Genomic DNA, 7567 nt, shown 5'->3' with positions numbered 1-7567 from the left:
AATGCAGTATGGACGCATCTTGCCTTCAAAGTAGCTATATTTATTTTTTGGCTGTCATCTTTCTGCTGGCCTACAGTGCTTTGCTGTCTCCTTGGTCAGCATATTTACACATATGCCCTTTTAATTCTTAGCAGCATCTTCTCAAAACAATCTGTTCCTTTTGCAGCAGTGCAGGTGTAGTCAGGTATCTGCATTGTCCAAGGCAAGGGGGGGGGTAAAAAATAAAAGAAGATAGAGGGGAGGGAGGACAGGACTTAGGAGCCCTGCTGGGTCACAAAGCAGTTCTGAGGAGTGCCCAAGAACTGGTAGTTCTCTCTGCTTGTCTGCTGTAACCCAGCATCCAGCACTATTGGAGCTGCTCTTGCTTCACCCACATAAATGCCTTAACTTTAGATGGACACAGCCTTAGATGCTAAGCAAAAGGAGACTTATCCAGAACCTTGGCCTATTAATCTCCAAAGCAGAGAGAGAGTAAATGATAGAGACAAAAGCACTTCTTGAGAGCAAGGGAAAAATAAGTGTTCCACAGCTTTTCATACAAGATATGTTATGTAGTGTTGCAGTTACCTTCTCCCCATGTGAATTTCTAAGCCAAGTGCTGGTTTGTGTTACTGGGAAACAAGCCTATCTTAGTGGTGACCCTGGGTAGCTCCTGAGTTCTTTGTACTCCAAGGGACATCTCTCTGACAAACAGCAGCTGCTCAAACTCACTATGGAAATCATGGATTACATCTATTTCAGTGAGCAGTCATCTCAGTTGTTTTTCTGCGAACTTCAGAAATTTCTCTACTCTGCTGATTGTCAGAATAGTGCTAAGAAATAGGAAGTATCTTCTTGGTGTTCTCATTTGCTTTTAGGATAAAGTTTTTTATCTACCTCTTGCTTGCTCACATCAAAGCAATGCTATTGAAATTAAGGATAGTTTGGCTCCATGTTAATGCAGTTTTCAATTAGCCTCAACCTCCTGATCCAAGTTCCCACTGACTGGAAAAGGAGTCACATAACCCCCTTTTCAAAAACTGAAATAAAGATGACCTGGGGAACTACAGGCCACTCAGTGTCATTCTGTGCCCAGCAAGGTCATGGATGGATCCTCAAAACTATACTAGGGCACTTAGAAAATAAGGAGATAGTTGGTGACAGCGAACATGGCTTTACTAAGGACAAATTATCCCTGATGAATTTGGTGGCCTTCTATAACAGGATTACAACATCAGTGGATAAGGGAAGAGCAACTGAAGTCATCTACCTGGACTTGTGCAAAGCCTTTGACACTGTCCCACCTGACATCCTTGTCTCTAAATTGGAGAGACGTGGATTTGACAGATGGAGCACTTGGTGGATAAGGAATTGGCTAGGTGGTCACACTCGAAGAGTTGTGGTCAATGGCTCTCCAAGTGGAGAGCAGTGACTAGTGGTGTTCCTCGGGGGTCAGTGTTGGTACTGCTGCTGTTTAACACCTTTGTTGGTGACATGGACAGTGGGATTGAGCGCACCCTCAGCAAGTTTGCTGACGACATCAAGCTGTGTGGTTCGGTTGACAGGCTGGAGGGAAGGGATGTGCCATCCAGAGGGACCTGGACAGGCTGGAGAGGTGGGACCCTGCAAACCTCATGAAGTTCAGCAAGGCCAAGTGCAAGGTCCTGCACATGGGTCAGGGCAATCCCAAGCACAGATACAGGCTGGGCAAGGAGTGGATTGAGAGCAGCCCTGTGGAGGACTTGGGCATATTGGTGGATGGAAAACCGAATATGACTCAGCAATGTGCACTTGCAGCCCTGGACTGCATCAAGAGAAGTGTGGCTGGCAGCTTGAGGGACAGGATTCTCCCCCTCTGCTCTCATGAGACCCCACCTGCAGTGCTGTGTCCAGCTCTGGGGCCCCTAAAATGAGGGGGACACAGACCTGCTCGAGCAAGTCCAGAGGAGGGACATGGGGATGATCAGGGGGCTGGAGCACCTCCCTTATGAGGACAGGCTGAGAGAGTTGGGGTTGTTCAGTCTGGAGAAGAGAAGGCTCTGGGGAGACCTTATAGCAGCCTTCCAGTACTTAAAGGGGGCCTACAGGAAAGATGGGAAGGTACTCTTTATTGGGGGGTGTAGTGATAGGCCAAGGGGTAGCAGTTTTAAACTGAAAGAGGGTAGATTTAAATTAGATGCAAGGAAGAAATTCTTCACTGTGAGGGTGGTGAGACACTGGAAGAGATTGTCCAGAGATGCCATGGAGGCTTCCTCCCTGGGAGTGTTCAAGGCCAGGTTGGACAGGGTTTTGAGTAGAAAGTCTAGATGATCATTAAGGTCCCTTCCAACCCAAACCATTCTGTGATCTTAGACAAGGTAAGAAGAATATTCAGTGAATTGTGAGAGAAAAATCTGTTTCAGTCTAGAAAGAACCTGTGTCAATGTCTTAAACTCTAGTCTACTGGACACCTAACTGTAGTGAAAAGGTAATTTTTCTTTTTGTCACTGCTGAATCAGTGACCCAGTACAGCAATCAAGGAGATACTGCAGCTCTTCTATTCTGTAGAAATAAAACTTATGCCATAGCTAATTCACAGTCTTACATTCACATTCCCTTAGATTTGAGTTTATGGTTTTCAAGTTTTTTGAAGCTCTGATTAATAAAAGCAGTTGTTTGGAGTATTTTATACATATCAGTGGTGACTACAAAGCTCCAGAGAAGATAAAATGAAGACTTATGTGGGTTGACTGAATTAAAATACCTTTGCTCAACTGTTAAAGTATGGGAGTTGCTCGCAGTCCCTCTTAAAGATCCCTTCCCTGCTTACTAGAAGTACTAAATTTAGGAATGCTGTTAATTTTAAATTAATAGCTGTCCACGGTTAACACACAGCTTCTAACTACAGGATAAAAACAATGCGTAGTAGTTGAACTGAACAGACTGTGATAAATTGAATGGTATGTGGATGAATGGACTGTGCCAAAGATGGTGGGTGAATCTTCAGGGTACGGTTTCATGCTTCATTTAACACAGTCTAAGTCTGTGGTGTTGCTGAAAGGGGCTCTTGGCTGCTTATTCCTGCCTCTGTCTTTGCTCTTTGTGTCAGATCACGAGTTTATCCAGTTAAAACAGTTTCATTTAGCTAGGGTGTTTTTTCAGCAGAATCATCAGGTTTGTCTTGGCTGACTGCGCAGCAACTTGATCAACAGAGCCAGTACAAGGAAGGTACTGGGGAAGGCTTATGGTGAATCCTAGAAATAATAGTTGGACTGACTGACCACGCACCTGTGGTATATTTCTGTATTTAACACAAGCCTGGAGGGAACAATCTGTGTGCACGCATCTGAACTGTGGCATTTCTGCATGACTGGTTTGAGGGGGCAGAGATCACTGCAGCAGTTACCAGCCAGCTGTCTGGCCTTCCCATCTGCTGTGAGTCACCGCATACGAGGGAGACAGCAGAAGAGTTGCTCTTGTGGATCAGTGGATGAGGCCAAGCCTCAGTGAGTTGTTAGTCTTTGCTCAGGCGTGGGTAAGGTGTGCTTGAATACATCCTGATTTGCCAGCAATGCAAATGGACAGTAGCTAACAGTTGTGAGCAATGACAGCCCTCTGACTCACCTTGTTTTCACAAAATCCTAAAGCGTGTGGATGTCAAGATTCTGGTTTCAAATTATTTTTCAGTTATACTGGTGTTATTCCTCCATGAACACTCTGAAATTTTGGCTACAGCCAGGCTTTTATCAATTAATCTTATATCCACTGGCACTAGTTTCATGGGTATGTATTTGCAGGAATTTATCTCTGCAAATTATAATGTTCAAACTAGATCATTGTCCACTGAGTGAAGTGGAAAAACAATATGGATGGAGACCTTGTAGCTCGTCACCCACTTCAGACAGATAGGAAATTCCAGGAGTTGTTCGTAATAATTCATAAAAAATGTTGTCTGACGACATCTTCAGATGGTCTCTTTCCCTCATTTCATGAGGGAAGAACTAGCCATTGTAATTAATTATGCTGTTGTAACTCATTTAAGGAAGCCATCACTCTGATACGTTTTTTCTTAAGCAGTGTGAACTGATCCTGTCTGCAGTGTACAAACTCTGATGGTTTATTTTCTTTGTGTCTGTCTCTATCACCAGTAAAGAACTAATAACGCAGTTCTTACAGAGGAAGAGATTGTCATCCTTGCAGAGGAGGAGATGGACCTGACAGCCTTTTGTGTCTGTGAGAGGGATGCAAAACCTTTCCTTGTTTTGCCTGTTGTAAGGGTTTGTGTGTTAGTGTGGATGAAGTCTTTGTGAGTTGGATAGGAATTTCTGAGAGGATTAATTCTGAGTGTATCTGGGTAGTACAACCCACATGATGAATCCCCTAGAGAGATTTGTATTTCTGTTAGCATGTGTATACTAGATTAAGAACAAAAATATACTTCTGATCTTTATTTTTGGGGGGAGTGGGACAATACAGGTGAAATATAAGGATAGTTTAAAGGCTCTAAGTTTAGTTGTCTTCCTGATATTTGAGCCTGACCTTAAGAAAAGCACCTAGTTATTGTGTGTTGGTTTTCCCACAAAAACCTAAAACCTCTAATTCCTTATGCTTTGCTCTTCAGAGTTTTAGAAATTGGTCCTATGGAAATACAAAATACTGTGGTGGTGTTTTGTGGATGGATTTTCTTTTTTCTTTTGTATAGGAAAAGGGAGGTCCCAACCCATGACTTGTGTGTTGCAATATATACTGTAGTTCAACTTGGCAAGATAATAAAACCAGTGTAGAACTTGGCCTGGCAATAACGCTTTTGTGAAAAACTCTTTTAAAATACCATGCTCATAATCAATCTCTTTCTCCCTCTTTTTATAAATTAAAACTTTTCTCAACAAAAAAGCATTGCAGATCGGGTACTCATGTTCAGGTCTGTTCTTTAATGATACGAGTGTACTAAATTGGCAGATGGGAATGTTGATGATTCACTGAATATATTTATGTATATATATAAACACTACCTCACCAGAAAACAGATTACCAAGAGGGGTATGGTAACTTAAAATTTGTTTTCAATGAAGTCCATTCTGTAGTATAAACATAGTGAGCTGTTGCTGTGACAATACAGATGGGAGAGCCCTCTGCAGTGCCTGCCTAATCACCTGAAATGTGCCTTTCTGCTTCTCTTGGGCTTTGTGCTTTCTGGGCACTGCCCTTACCATCATGGCTAAAACAGCATTTACAGGCTAATCATCCACTGCCAAAATCAGCCACTGTTTTTCTGTGATGTAATGTAGCTTTTCTGATTCATGAGTTCTCACCTATGTCTGATCACTTATCTTCTGTTGGCAGAGATGAGAATATTCTTTGACATGAAAAGCTGCTGGGAGCTTAAGGATCTCTTCCTGCTGTAAATTTTAGACTGCTTCCAGCAGCTCCAAGGCAGCCCAGGGAGACATTGGCACTGGCCATCTCTTACTCTGCTATGCAATCTGAATAAATTTAAGAAGTGCCACTTACAATCTCTTGAGCTTTTATTTTCAGCTGCTCCTTCACAATCATGATAGCCATAAATCATGTTTTGCATAATCTTATTCCTCATTTTTATTTTTAGTACTTGACTCCAGGAAGTGTGTTTAAAAAAAACCCAACCCAAACCTAAGACCCAAACGTTCAGTAAAATCTATCCTTCCAACAATATTCTTAGACAATTCAATTAGCCCTGATTTAGCCTTCAAATGCCCAGTCTTGCTGGGCTGTGCCTGATATATTTGGCCGTTTGAAGAGTAAAGGAACAGCAAAATAGTAACTTAATAGAAGTTTTACAAGCCAAGTATCTTCCACTCAAACCTGTAGAAAAAGAAGTACAGGCGGGAGGTGGGGAGCACTTGTGTGAGGCTTGCAAGTTGTCAAAAGTTGATTGCAAGTTAGCAATTCAAAATATAGCACTGTAATTATCCCCTGCCTTATTTCCTCATCTCTGCCTTTTAGAAAGGAAAAAAATCAACACCCTCTGATTGTGCTCCTAGAAATTATTACAACTAATAAAGTTACATATTCAGTAAACTAAAGTTTTGAAAAACTGAGGTCACTGGGTGTATTGGGTCTGGCTGAACTGGAATCGGTTTTCCCCGATAGCAGCCGTCACGGTGCTGTGGTTTATGCTGGGATCTGGCAGGGTGTTGATAGCACCCTGGTGTTGTGGCTGCTGCTGAGCAGTGCTTACACAGCACCAAGGCTCTTTCTGATATTTCCCCCAGAGGGACGGGGTGGGCAAGATCTTGGGAGGGGACACAGCCAGGACAGCTGACCCGAACTGACCAAAGGGATATTCCAGACCATATGACGTCTGCTCAGTATAAAGCTGGGAGAAAGGAGGAAGGGGCTGGGGTCACCCTTGGTCCTCCAAGGCAACCACTACGCGTATTGGAGCCCTGCTCCTGAGAAGGCCCGACATCGCCTCTTCATGGGAAGTAGAGAATAAATCTGTTTGCTTTTGCTTCCGCGCGTGGACTTTTGCTTCGCTTTGCTTATATTAAACTGCTTTTGTTTCACCCACAAGGGTTAGTTTATCTTCTTTCCCCTCTTTACCCTGTTGAGAAAACAAAGGGAAGGCGGGGGGGAAGTGATAGAGCGACTTGGTGGATACCTGGCATTTAGCCAGAGTCAAACCATCACACTGGGCATATAACTTATTTTGTCATTTACCTTCAAGGAAAGACTTACCAGTTTTCTTAAGAAGCTATGCAGTCTGGGTTAAGTCACAGCAGTTCAGCTGTTTGAGCACTGATTCATTTGTACCCATTCCTAGTACTAGTTGTGGTGTTAGTAATAAAAAAATTTGTGGCTGAAATTACAGGACAGAGATGGAAAGGCCTCATCCAGCAAGAGGGCAGCAATGTACAGCTGTGCTGCCTGAGACATAACTGTTTGCCAGTGATTTGGTTACTCAACAGTCTAGACAGATTCACAAGCCATACCCAGGAATCGAATTTCTAAACAGAATTTAGACAAAAGTTTCCTTCAATGTAGGACAAATCCTATTAACACTGTAGTAGGGTTGACAGAGGGCACAGGATCTCTTCTATAGTTCTGTATTGGACTTAGGTTAAAACAAGGTACATAATTCATGCCTAGCAGAGGCAGTTGAGACCATGACTCATTTGTGCCACTCTAAAATATTAAAACTTCCAGGCCACTTCAATTACAAGCCTGGCAGGATGAACGACCTGATACAGTGAAATATTTACCTTTGTTATCCAGGCAATGGCAAAGAATCTAGTCATTGCAAAGAATGCTACTTGTGATTAATAATGCAGTTATTTAAATTGTTTCTGAAATTATTTTGACCACCTAGGAGTAGAAAGAGCTACAGCTGAGTGGGCAGTCCACTTAAAGTATATTGGAGATGCATGAAAACTTTGTACCTTCAGAAACTTAAGTCTTTGAAGTATTTGTGCGCGTGTAGGCAACTGCTACTCTGAAGTGGGGTGGAAGGTAAGAGAAACTGGGCACATTTATACATATGTATATCTGTGATAGCAGAGATTAAAGCTGAATTCTGTAAGAGAATTTGAAGAGGATCTTCTGAGATATTTGAGTTTCGGGGGGAGAGATG

This window comes from Athene noctua, chromosome 1 (genome assembly GCF_965140245.1).
Source record: "Athene noctua chromosome 1, bAthNoc1.hap1.1, whole genome shotgun sequence".
NCBI lineage: Eukaryota > Metazoa > Chordata > Aves > Strigiformes > Strigidae > Athene > Athene noctua.
Note: the sequence above shows the minus strand (reverse complement) of the source record.